Raw genomic sequence first — 13,563 nt, 5'->3', positions numbered from 1 at the left:
TCACAGAGAAGTTGAGTGACTTGCCCAAGGCCACATAGCTAATCAGAAGCAGAGCCAAGATTCGGATGCCAGACTCTGAGACTCGGAGACCCACGCTCTTAGCTGCTGTGCCTGCGGTTCTCAAAGCAGGAGCTTAGATACAGGAGACGGTTGCCCACTGACAGGATCCTGAAGGGTGGGCCCGGGAATCTCAGAGCTCAACATCACACGCCGGGTGTGTGGAGGGGTCGGGTGGGCTGTGTTCTGAGGCACAGGGAAATTTTCAGCCCTGGTTGACACCCTGCTGCCTCCTGAGTTGGGCCCAGGGTACAGGTGAGAATGCTAAAGGCTCCGTGTCAGCCCCCATGCCCTTAGCAGTCTTCTCTGGGCATCCACTGCTCAGTCCTGGTCCCTGAACACCAGGGCTCTCTCAGTCGGACCCTTCACCCAGACCACAGATTTCAGGCCTTTTATGGGGATCAGATACCACTCAGAGAACTTGTTGAAAACTCTGGCTCTTCCCCTTCCTCCCCTGACCAGGAAACATATACACAGAGGCCTACACTCCCTTGGTGGCCCCCTTACAAAATACACACACACACACACACACATACACACACATTTTCATATTTTCAGAGGATACACAGATCATCTAAAGCTCCTTTATGAACTGCCCGCCTGCTCAACCCAAGAACCCCACATCCCAGAAACTTTTGCTCTAGAAATCTGGACACAGACTATGGCCTATGGTTGTGGTTTTGGGTTTTTTTTTTCTTCTAATCCCATCTGTTAGAGATACACACTAATGACTTCTTGGCCTTTTGGCTATGATCAAGTGTAGAGATACACACTAGTGTGTTAGGGAAAATAATAAGTTGTCTGCAATTTGTTTCAAAATATTGTCATTTATGTGGGGGCGAGACACCTGGGGAGATGCAGGACAGACACACAATGGGCCACAAGTTCTTCAATTTTGAAGCTGAGAGTTGGGTACAGGGAGATTCAGTTTACTGTCCTCTCTACTTTTGTATATGCTTATAATTGTGCATAATGAAAAACTATCAACAATTAGGTTGAATTACGTGTTATGTGAATTATATCTCAAGCTAGGGGTTTTCTTTAAGATTTTTTTTTATTATTTTAGAGAGAGAGAGAGAGAGGAACACAAGGGAGGAGCAGAGGAAGAGGGAGAAATGGACTCCCCACTGAGCAGGGAGCCCAGTGTGGGCCTCCATCCCAGGAGGTCATGACCTGATCGGGGTCATGACCTGAGCCAAAGGCAGATGCTTAAATGATGAAGCCACTCAGGTGCCCATAAAGCTGTTTTTTTGTTCTGTTTTGTTTTGTTTTAATTAACCTCCTGTTCTGGACTTATGTAAGTCTGCCAGTGGACACACTAAAGTCCCAGAGAGAATCACCTGTTCTGACTGCTATTCCTTAAAGTCACAGCAATAATCAGAACCTCTTGGTCTCTCTAAGATGACAGGAGTCCTCCAAGCGGGCCTCACTGGAGCATCAAGACTAGCTGCGGGGCGCCTGGGTGGCTCAGTGGGTTAAAGCCTCTGCCTTCAGTTCAGGTCATGATCCCAGGGTCCTGGGATCGAGGCCCGCATCGGGGTCTCTGCTCAGTGCAGAGCCTGCTTCTCTCTCTCTCTCTCTCTCTCTCTCTGCCTGCCTCTCTGCCTGCTTGTGTTCTCTGTCAAATAAATAAATAAAATCTTTAAAAAAAAAAAAAAAAGCAGTCTCCTCCTGCCCCTAATTACTGGAGAATGCTTTGGGAGAAACTGCCGCTGTCCATGCAGCCACATCCGGTGTGATCTCTGCATTTTGAGGTAGGGGCTCCGTCTCACCATGGGGCCCTGAGGGCTTAGAGAAAGGACTGGTTGAAGGGGCTAAAGTCACATTTTTGGAACCAACCAGCCAAGACCTCAGCCAGGGGGCCATCTGGAAGGCCTCCATGTGAATTCCCTGATCTCAGGCGCCACCTGCAGGCTGCTGGGAGTATGGCGGACTCCCTCAAGAGGCCAGGGCCGCTGGTGGGGGCCTCCCCAAGACTTTGGAGGCCTCAGCATGATCCAGTTGAGGTAGTAAGGTCCAGGCCATGTGTGGGGGCCTCCCACCTGCCTCTCTATGCATCCGTCTCAGCGCCTCATACCTCAGGCAGCCGGGACCATTGGGCACACATCCCAGAGGAATGAAAACTTATGTCCACACAAACACCTGTCCGCAAATGTTTGCAGCAGCTTTATTCATAAGAGCCAAAAGCCAGAATGGGCCCAGATGTCCTCCCACAGGTTCAGCAAACAGGGTGCTATGTCCATACCACAGAAAACCCCTCAGCAGCAAAAAGGAATGAAGTCTTGACCCATTCAACAGCCCAGATGAACTCCCAGAAAACTCGCGTGAGCGAAAAAAGCCAAAGGTTACATGGTCTGATTTTGCTCAGATAACCTTGAAATGACAGAATTAGAAGAATGGAGAACAGATTAGCCGTCTGCCAGGGTAGAGGAGGAGGGGTGAGGTGGGAGGGAAGTGGGTGTGGCTGTAAAAATGCAACCGGAGGGAGGAGGGATATGTGCAGGGATGGAGACATTCTGTACCTTGGCCATACTGATGTCCACACCCTGGCTGTGACTATGGGCTATAGTTTTGCAAGATGCCACCACTGGGAAAACTTGGATAAAGGGTACTTCTTCTCTCTGTGTGCTGTATCTTACAACTGCATAGGAACCTAGGGCAAAATAAAAATTTTAGTTCCAAAAGAAAAGACCTGGGGGCACCTGGGTGTCTCAGTCGGTTGGGCATCTGCCTTCGGCTTAGGTAACGATCCCAGGGCCCTGGGATCCAGTCCCGCATCAGGCTCCTTGCTCAGTGGGGAGCATGCTTCTCCTTCTGCCTCTGCCCCTCCCTCTGCTTATGTGCTCACTCTCTCTCAAATAAATAAATAAAATCTTTTTTTAAAATCTCCAAAACTTATTTAAAAAAAGAAAAGACCTCTCTGTTCCACTGTTTCTCCTCTTCTCTTGGGCCCTCCTATAATAATCCAGACAGGGTGCTAGTGGGTAGCAAAGGCACTGATGATATCTGCACTTCCTACCTACCTCAGTAGGGGTTTCCTGGTGATCACAGAAGGGCAAAAAGAAGAAATTACCTTGAATTTAAAATCAGGTTACCCTGAGGCCTGGTCTTCCTAGGCTTTGTGACCTCAGACAAAGTGCTTGGCTTCTCTGAGATTCCATCCCATCCCCTGTAAACAAATTTTAAATAGTAACTGAAAAAGTGAAAACACATGATAAATTGTAAAGCGGTACACCAAAGAAGGTCTTTCTCCTTGTCTCCCTTCTTCCCTGTCTGTATTCCTTCCAGTCCGAGGACGAGACTATGTCTGGAGGCAGTCTGATGTTCTTCCGTATTCCCAGGGCCTAGCCCAAGTCCCTGCCCCTGGAGATGCTTGGAAAATGCTTGCTCATGCTGATAATGGCAGACTCTTTGAAACCAGGAGTCAGCTGTAATGGGGAGAAGAAAGGTTCAGCCCCGCCGTGGGACACAGGCGTTGGCCGTGTCTTCGGCTGAGACATTGAAGAGCCCTTGGTAGCATCCCATGTCAACAGTTCCCTTCCCTGGGAATAGTTTCACTCAGAGACATCATGGGACAGAGAGGCAGGGCCCATGGAACAGCCCTGCCATTTGGGGGACCAGAGAGGACTGGAGAGAAGAAAAGTGTCTCCCTTTGCCCAAGAGCTTTGCTATTCCTTACCACCTTTACTTGTCCCCGTGCTCCTGAGGCAGGCAGAGCAGGGGGCTTCCCCGTTGTCCATGTGCAAACGCTGAAGGGAAACAGGGCTGAGGCCTGCCCAAGGCTCTCACTCACAGCGAGTGAGTCAGTGGCACAGCTGGGGCCAGACTCCAGAGCCAGAAACTTTTCCACAGCAGGGACGGTGTCCAAATGGAAACACTAAGACAGAAAAAATGTAACTCTTCCCTGCCCCAACCAGAGCCTCTCCTGAGGGAATTTCGGCCAGGCCTCACCATGTCTTTCCAGCCAATGTGCTTTCTGAGGGAGCTGCTGTCACAGCAGACCTGGCGGGGGGGGGGGGGGGGGGGGCTGTCCCGGGTGGGTGATGGCTTCCCTCCCTTTAGGCTCTGAGCTTTTGGTGACCTATTTAAAGACAGAGAAACCAATTTGGGGTTTGGGTCTCTCTCACTTTCAGGGTGCCTCTCACAGGTGAGGTGGCTCCCCAGGGCCTTCCTGGGCCCCTCTTCCTACTTCACCTCAGCCGTGACCACTAGGGGTGGGGTAGGGAGGGCACTTTTCTTCTTCCCTGGCCCTGAAAGCCCACAGTATCCTTAGAAACTCAGAGACTGAAGAGAGCAAGTCAGGGCCTTTCTGGAAGGTAGGCTGAGGGAGGGGTAACCACCACAGGCACCCCCGTTTCCCCAGTCTGAATGCTTTCCCCAGGGGCCCCTTCTCCCCACGGCCACCCACACCAGGTCTCTGAGAAGACTGGAATGCTTGGATTCGGTCACCCCTTAGCAGGTTGCCAGCTTGGAAAGCAGAGCGCTCCGCAGCGGCTGGGAAGTTTTAAATGGGGGAGTCAGAGGAGGTGGGGTTGCGGGGAGGACTTTGGAGCAAGCAAGCCCGTGCTGAAGCACCCCCCTCTCCGTGCCTGGCCCCGTGATGGGCCCCCGGGTAGGGGGGCCCTGTGCCTGCCCTTATGTTGCTTTCTGTTTGGGATGAGGGGCCAGAGCTCCCAGGGAAGGCGCGAGGCAGGAGGTATGAAGGCTCAGGCCAGGCAGTCTTGGCTTCCAGGCAACTCAGGGACCTTTCTGGCAGCCTGCCTCACCATTCATTTGTTCATTCATTCATTCGTTCATTAACCATTTCCCCACTTTATAAATACTTATGAAGTGCCCGTTCTGTGTTGGGCCCTGGAGAACAGCGGTGGACAGGGCAGGCTCTGTGCCTTCTGGAACTTACAGCCGCAGGGGGTCGTGGGGGGGGGGACTCCTTTAGATCGGGTGGTTCAAAGAGGCCCCCCCCTCACCATGAGGCCACACCCTGCTTCATAAGGATCCACAGATGCTTTCCAGGCAGGGCTGCCAAACCTGAAATCCAAGTGTCCCGTTCAAACTGCCAGCGGTCTGCAGACAGAAAAGACTCAAAAATGGGTCCCTAGCACCTCATAAAAACCTTCTCCCTTCTCAGGGCCTCTCACCCTGTAAAGGAAGGTTTGAAGAGGGAGGAAAGGGGCAGGCGAGGCCCCTTGAACAGCCGGCCAGCCCAGCCCGTGGAGCGGAGTCCGTGTGTCCCTCAGCAATCTCCTCCTCCACGCCCGAAGTCCCTCCCCCGTCTTTTAAAGTCACAGTAACTTAGGACCAGTCAGTTCTGCTTCCCCTGATTCTTGTGCTCGACAAGAATCCAAAGCGTGGCCACAGACCGCAGACACTTGTCCGGCAACTGGAGCTCTGAGGGTCAACTAGACAGCCCCGGGCTCTCTGGAAGCTTCCAGTTCCACCAGTGGACGTGACAGGAATGAATGAATTTCATGAAGAAAGAGCTCATTACAGTTATGCTGAATACTTTGGAAGAGACTGAGAGGAAGTCCCTTTGTCAAGGCAGGGCTCGGGGCTGAGGAGGTGAAACCCCAAAGGATGGGCAGGATTTGAAGCCCAGAAGGGCTGTCTCTCAGAGGACACGGCAAGGGGGAGCCCAGAGGCCCCATGGCGGGGTACTTTCAACGAACACAAAGCAGGCTGGGGCTTGAAGCTGAGCGGAGTCAGGAGAGAGAGCCTTAGGGGGGCATCTGGATGGCTCAGTCCGTGAAGCATCTGCCTTCAGTTCAGGTCATGATCCCAGAGTCCTGGGATCGAGTCCTGCATCAGGGTCCCTGCTCAATGGGGAGTCTGTTTCTCTGTCTGCCTCTTGCCCAGTTCCTGCTCTCTCTTTCTCTCTCTCTGTCTCTCAAATAAATGAATAAAATCTTTTAAAAATATATATGCATTCTGGGAGATAGGCAAGGAGGGGCCAGGTGGGCAGGACCTCATGGTCCCTGAGAGGCATTTAGGTTGCAGCCTAAGAACTTCAAGGCGCCACGAAGGGCTTTGGCAGGGGACAGAATCAGGTTGGCATTAGCTTTGGGGGGGCAGTCAAGAGTGGAAATGGGAAGACAGTTGGAAAGCGGCTTACAGTCATTCAGGTGGGAGGTGAAGAAGGGGCGGGGATAGACGGAGGCCAGTGGAAGAGTCCAGACACACTTACGAAGTGGAATCAACAGGACATTTGGGGGGAGCTTTGGCTGCGGAGCTTCAGTTTGTTCCCATTGTCCGGAGTGGCAGGTGAGAACACATGGGAGAAAATATCCAGAACCAAGGGCTTGAGAGAGTTCTTTTTTTTTTTTTTTAAGATTTTATTTATTTATTTGACAGAGAGAGAGATCACAAGTAGGCAGAGACAGGCAGATAGAGAGAGGGAAGCAGGCTTCCAGCCGAGCAGAGAGCCCGATGCGGGGCTCGATCCCAGGACCCTGAGATCATGACCTAAGCTGAAAGCAGAGGCTTAAGCCATTGAGCCACCCAGGCGCCCCGAGAGGGTTCTTACACAAGACACCACAGCACTGCCCATAAGTGAGAAAACAAATTGAACTATGAATACACGCAATGACTTGGGAGGCCATCAAAGGCATTATGCTGGGGGGAGGGGGCGGGAATCCAACCTCAAAAGGCTACCTACTGTATGATTCCATTTATGTAACATTCTCAAAGTGACGAAGTGATAGAGAATGGAAAACAGATGACCAGTTTCCCAGGGTGAGGGACGGAGGGCGGGTGTGACTGTACAGAGTTGCTCAGGGGAGAATTTCGTGGTGACACTGTGTAGTTCTGTGCCTTGGTCATGGTGGTGGCAGTTATGCACATGGTGAAATGGCAGAGAGCTACACACACACACACAGTCCCAGGGCCAGTTTCCTGGTTTTGATATTGTATTATAGTAACTAAGATTTAACAACCGGGGCAGACTAAGCAAATAATGCATGAGAACTTTCTATGCCATCTTCACAGCTCCCTGTGGCTCTATACTTATTGCAAAAATGTTTTTAAGTTGGGAGGAAGAAAGAGACAAAACGCAGTGTGTGGCATAGAAAACATTTGATGAAACGTAATTACTATTAAAATAGATGTTGCCTCTCCCCCCACCCACCCAAGTTTTCAAGGAACCTCTAACTCAGGCCTGTGGGGGAAGTAACAAGGCCTGTGGCTATGGTGACATTCTGAGTTGGGGTTGGGGGGAGACTTAGGATGTATTGAATAGAAGGGACAGAAGCTGGACAGAGCAGATAAAGGAATCCATAAGGGCTTTTTTTTTTTTTAAATCAAAAATACAAATTAGACAGGGACGCCTGGGTGGCTCAGTGGGTTAAGCGGCTGCCTTCGGCTCAGGCCATGATCCCAGCGTCCTGGGATCGAGTCCCACATCGGGATCCTTGCTCGGCAGGGAGCCTGCTTCTCCCTCTGCCTCTGCCTGCCATTCTGTCTGCCTGTGCTCGCTCTCTCTCTCTCTGACAAATAAATAAAATCTTTAAAAAATAAATAAATAATACAAATTAGACAAATTAGACAAATTACAAGTTGAGGTAAGAGAAGGGGTCCCCTTAAAGGTCTTTGAAAGACCAGCCTGCATTTATGAATTTGTTTACAGGTCATTAACTCTTTAAGGAAATTCTGAGGAGCAAAGGGAAATCTTAGCAGGGAATCTTGGAAGTCCCACTGATGACATGTCATTGGCAATGACTGCGTCCTACTGGGACCATGTTACTTCACTAAGAATACTTCCTGAACCAACTCACTTTTTTTTTAATCAAAGATGTTATTTATTTATTTGACAGACAGAGATCACAAGTAGGCAGAAAAGCAGGCAGAGAGAGAGGAGGAACCAGGCTTCCTGCCGAGCAGAGAGCCTGATGTGGGGCTCGATCCCAGGATCCTGGGATCATGACCTGAGCCGAAGACAGAGGCTTTAACCCACTGAGCCACCCAGGTGCCCCCAACTCACTTTTTTCATGTGTGTACAGTAGGCTAGGATTCGGGGGGCACTGAGGTGAGTCTTTCCCATCCAGATCTTTGCCATTTACTGGTTGGTACTAACTTCACCCTTAGAGTTTCATTCCTTTGGCTTAAGATCAGACTCCCTGTTACAACCTTAATTGTAGCTAAGAGTAGATTTTAATGAGAGGAAACTAGGCCAGCTGTTGGCTGAGGGAAGAAGGGAGCAGAGCATATGAGTAAGAAGGGAGAGAAGGCTTCCTTTCATGGTCTTTGTGGACAAGTCGTCCTGTTCAAGGCACATTCCTCACCACCCCCTTATTCACTGCTTAGAGATCAGTGGAGCATAGCAGAGCCAGCAGGTTGATGATGATGACGGCAGTGGTGATGACAATGAGGGCTACCATGTTTTAAGTACCTACTGTGGGCCAGGAACTGTGCATGTATTTTCTCTCACTTTCACAACAAATCTCACAAAAAGGGTGCTATTGTTTAGCACCTCTTTAAAGGTGTAGAACCAGCTTCAGAGAGGCCAAGGGGCTTGGTATAACCAGGTTAGGAACCCAGGTCTTATCTGGCCCCAGAGGACTGCCTTGAAAGAGACGGTGATAGGGCAGACTTCATCCAATGGAGGAGTCAGGGAAGGCTCTAGAGGAATCATCCAAAAAACAGTTCTCCAGACGTGCCCTCCAGCCTTGGGAGTCAACCAGCACACACTCACCCACAGCTGCTGGGCTCCCATTTCCCTGGTGACAGTCTGTAAGATGGAGATCATCAGCTAACAAGTCATGGCACAATGTGGATCCCAATTTGGTCACAAGTTTGGCTTCACACCTCCTGTTTCATAAACCCGAGTGTCCCAATGTTCAATGTTACAATGTTCAATGTTCAACTAGAAACCTAGGTGGTCTCAAATCTGAATGGTACCATTTTAGGATGCCTGTCCCTCCCCTCATGTGCTGAACCAGAACTGCCTCCTTCCTTTAGGGTAGGGCCTCCTTTCTCCTGTGTGGGGTAGGGACCAGCTAGGTCCCCTCAGCTGCCAAAATGCAATCCGTCCCTCCGGCCCCCGCCCCTGGAAAGACCACAGGCTGTGGTGTTCTCATAGTGAATCTCAAGTAGGAGAGCACTCTTGATGCACATGGAGATAAAGACAGGTGAGCAAGTTGGAAGGGAGAAAGAAGACCATGGGGTGAGGGCAGACCTGAGAAGAATGGTGGGGGTGGGCTCACGAAGGCTCAGACTTAGCCAATGTTCCAGAAGGCAAGCTCAGTAACCACATAGTAGGCTTAAGGTCTTTATGCAAAGAAAACCAATAAACGAGGGATGCCTGGGTGGCTCAGTTGGTTAAGTGTCTGCCTTTGGCTTAGGTCATGATCCTGGAGTCCTGGGATGGAGCCCCCCTTCGGGCTCCCTGCTCAGCAGGAAGCCTTCTTCTCCCTCTGCCCCTCCCCCTGCTCTTGCGCTCTCTCTCTCTTTCTCTCTCTCTCGTTCTCTCAAATAAATAAATAAAATCTTCAAAAAGAAAATAAAATAATAAAACCACTAAATGAAAAACAGGGCCCTGACGAAATGAGTGGTGGGAAGAACACTAAGTTAGTAATAGCTGAGTCTGGTATGGGACTATGGATAAATATACACATATATTTGTGTGTGAGAGATATGCTTAACATAATATATAGACTAGAATACACTGTAATGCGCTGAGAAAGAGAAAAGCATCCCCCACCAGCCAGGAGCTGTCCTGGCGATATCAGTTAGGCCTAGGTCTGGCGAGCTGCTGGCCCTGCACTCATCGGGAGGCCCCGGCGCTCTGTCCAACAGAAACAATTCCACAAACAGCAACTTCAGACAAGGCCACTGGGTGACTGTGATGGACCAAGGCCAAAGCAAGACCACTCCTTAATCATGCCTCAACCCAGACAAAACATGACAGGGGTCCAAACCACGGTGGTTGATCAAACGGCCCCCTCTCCTGGCAACTACGGGAACTGCTGCTGCTTTGCCCATTCCCGCTCTTGTCTGCCCTCCTTCCAAATAAGATTTATAGAAATACGCATTCACAGACGTGGCCTGTATCCGATCTAGAGCAAGCCACGGCTTCCTTAAACCCTCCCAAAGTCACAGAACCGAAGCCCAGACTCCTGTGAGTGCTTTCTAGCACCCTTTTTGTGAGATGGCCAAGGTTCTCCATAGTGTGCCTTATTCCCCACTGCTGGAGAGTGTGGGGCGTGTGTGTGTGTGTGTGTGTGTGCGCGCGCGCGCGCGCGCGCGCGCATGCGCACACATGTGAGCTCACTAGTTAAAAATAGATCAGTGTAGGGGCACCCGGGTGGCTCAGTTGGTTAAGCGTCTGCCTTCAGCTCAGGCCATAATCCTGGAGACCCAGGATCGAGCCCTGCGTCGGGCTTCCTGCTTTGTGGGGAGTCTGCTTCTCCCTCCGCCCCTCACCCGACTTGTGCTCTCTCACTCTCTTTCTTTTGCTCTCAAATAAATAAAATCTTTAAAAATATATAGAGAGATATTTGAATCAATGTAGATATAAATATATCTCATACACCTATGCTCTTTGGCTACATGATTTGGTCTTAGCTTTAAACAGCCACTCAACATTAGGATGGGACCTTGGCTGGACATCCAGAAAAACGAACAAAATCTCATTAATTGAAAGAGCTGTAATTCACAGTACATGAGGAGTATAGGCTGCAGAAGTTCACCCTTTTAAAGAAAAAAAGGAGTAAGATATGAAAAATAAACCATCTGAATAAAAACGGCTTCGAGTAGATCTGAAGCAGCCTCATTTGCATGTTGATCATATGCTAATGATTTACTTTACATATTCATTAACACAAGTCAAAGGCAGGTGTTAGCTGGCTCAGTGGGCAGAGCGGGTGACTTGATCTTGGGATCATGAGTTTGAGCCTTGTGTTGGGCAGAAAGATTACTTAAAAAATTTTTTAATTGCAATAATTTTTAAAAAGTCAAGGGAACCTCTACGTACTCTCATGCGGTTACATTAGTTGGAGTTACTGTTTTACTTGAAAAGAACTTCTTTGTAAACAGTCTGTGAATGGGACTCTTGTAGGGGCCTTTACCTACTAATTATTCAAAATCTCTGAGACCAGCTACCCACTGCATACCTCCAGGGTTGTTCAGCCCCAGGAGGGAACTGAACAACCCTGGAGGTATGCAGTGGGTAGCTGGTCTTTTTGGCAGACAAGTAATTTGATATCTCTTTCACATTCCAGGCACTCTGAGCCCCATGGGTTTCTCAACCTAATCTAGGGCTTCTCAACCTAGAATTATTGACCTGGGGCTGGATAATTCTTCGTGGGTGAGGACTTTCCCTTGCCTTCCAGGATGTTTACTGTACCCTTGCCCTCTACCCACCAGCAGCTGGGAGTGCACTTCTCCACAACCCCCATGTAAAGATCGAAATGATCCCCAGACTTTGGCAAATGACTCCCGAGCGTCAAAATCCTCCAGTTAAGAATTACTGTTCAAAGGCCACAGTTTCGCTAAATGGCTTGCACTTATCTCTTGAGCCTCACCTCCCCATTCACTTCAAACAGACAGTGAACAGTCATCTGGAATCTTGCCCCAGGCTTATTGCAGCCTCCAATCAGGCGAAAGGACCACACAAAACTAAGGCACAACTGGGGGAATGAGGCTCAGAACAAATTCCCAGTGGAGCTCCTTACTGGAGGAAGATTTCCAGGAGTCTATCTGTCGCTAGTCCCTTGGCCTTGGAGGGATTTCCACAGGTTCCCACTGCTTAATTCCCTTCGCCCTACAGTTGTTGGAGGGACCCTTTGCCTCCCCACTAAGACCTAAGGGTTGGGCAACTGCTCTGTTGGCCCTACCCTGGGTTAAAGAGATGGCTAAGGGGTGCCTGGGTGGCTCAGTTGGTTAAGTGTCTACCTTTGGTTCAGGTCATGATCCTAGGGTCCTGGGATCAAGCCCCACACTGGGCTCTCTGCTCAGTCAGGAGCCTGCCTCTCCCTCTTCTTCTCCCTCTACCTCTGCTGCTCCCCCAACTTGTGCTCTCTCGTGCTCTCCTCTCAAATAAATAAATAAAATATTTTATTTAAAAGAGAGAGAGAGAGAGGGACGCCTGGGTGGCTCAGTTGGTTAAGCAGCTGCCTTCGGCTCAGGTCATGATCCCAGCGTCCTGGGATCGAGTCCCACATCGGGCTCCTTGCTCGGCGGGGAGCCTGCTTCTCCCTCTGCCTCTGCCTGCCATTCTGTCTGCCTGTGCTCGCTCTCTCCCCTCTCTCTCTCTGATATATAAATAAATAAAATCTTTTTTTAAAAAAAGAGAGAGAGAGAGAGAGAGGGGTGCCTGGATGGCTCAGTGGGTTAAGCTGCCGCCTTTGACTCAGGTCATGATCTCAGGGTCCTGGGGTCGAGCCCCACATGGAGCTCTCTGCTCAGCGGGGAGCCTGCTTCTCTCTCTCTCTCTCTCTCTCTGCCTTCTTCTCTGTCTGCTTGTGACCTTTTTTTGTCAAATAAATAAATAAAATCTTTAAAAAGAGAGAGAGAGATAGAGATGGCTAAAGTGGACAAGTAGCAGACAATCCCAATGCAGTTTGACCAAGGCTCTGAGACAGGAAAGCCCAAGGAGGCCATGGAATCCCCAAGAAGGGCAACTGCCCCAGCCTGGGAGGTCAGGAAGGGGTCCCAGAGAAGGTGACATGTAAGTTAAGTTACGAAAAAAGAATGGGAATTTGCAAGGCAAAGGCTAGGCTGGGCTAGACTAAGGCCAGAGAAGGGACTGGAACAGAGGGATGGGGTAGCATCTCTGTTTGGAAGGTAGTGGTAACTCCAAGTTGCTGACCATTTCCCCAGCTTTAAAAGCGAAGAGAGAAAAGATGAAGACAGAGTGGTAAACAGGGATCTGCTAATGAAGGGTGCTGTGTGCCAAGCTAAGAAAAGCGTTCTTTATCCTGAAGGGTTGTAGATCTTGAAACATCCCCAGAAACACTGGGGGTCAGAGAGGTGTGAAAATTCAGATTTCTTGCTTCTGTTCCCAAAGATGCTAAGTGATAGAACCCAGCCATCTATATTTTCTTCTTTAGACTGTTAATATGGTGGATTACATTGATTTTCTTTTTTCTTTTTCTTTTTTTGTTCTTTTTTCTTTCTTTTTCTTTCTTCTTTTTTTTTGAGAGACAGAGTGTGGGAGTTGGGGGCAGAGAGTGAAATAACCTTAAGCCAACTCTGTGCTTAGTGCAGAGCCTGACACAGGGCTCGATCTCACGACCCCACAAGTATGACCTGAGCTGAAACCAAGAGTTGGATCCTTAACTGACTGAGCCACCCAGCCGCCCCTGATGTTTAAATATAGAATCTGCCTGGCGTTAAATTATTGGATAACCCCACTTGGTTGTGCCATATTATTCTTTTTATATGTTGCCAAGTTCTATTTGGCAATACATTGTTGAGGATTTTTGAGTCTATATGCTCAAGGGATATTGGTCTGTACTTTGATGTTTGGACCATCTTTGTCTGGTTTTGGTATCAGGCTGATGCTGGCCTCATAAA

General features: G+C 49.5%; 1 long non-coding RNA gene across 2 annotated transcripts; it reads right to left on the bottom strand.

Annotated features, from left to right (window-relative positions):
• Positions 1-2,208: 2,208 nt before the first annotated feature.
• Positions 2,209-4,070, bottom strand: LOC309855754. 2 transcript variants are annotated; one of them, XR_014306973.1, is made up of 5 exons: positions 4,009-4,070; positions 3,737-3,934; positions 3,131-3,485; positions 2,580-2,710; positions 2,209-2,430 (listed from the first exon to the last, which is right to left on the bottom strand). It is a non-coding gene; the product is annotated as an uncharacterized lncRNA (long non-coding RNA). The 2 variants fall into 2 exon arrangements; XR_014306974.1 differs by having other exon boundaries at positions 3,131-3,226.
• Between the last annotated feature and the right edge of the window lie 9,493 nt (positions 4,071-13,563).

Source organism: Mustela nivalis, assembly GCF_964662115.1.
Source record: "Mustela nivalis genome assembly, chromosome: X".
NCBI lineage: Eukaryota > Metazoa > Chordata > Mammalia > Carnivora > Mustelidae > Mustela > Mustela nivalis.
Note: the sequence above shows the minus strand (reverse complement) of the source record. Positions and strands in the feature narration are given on the sequence as shown.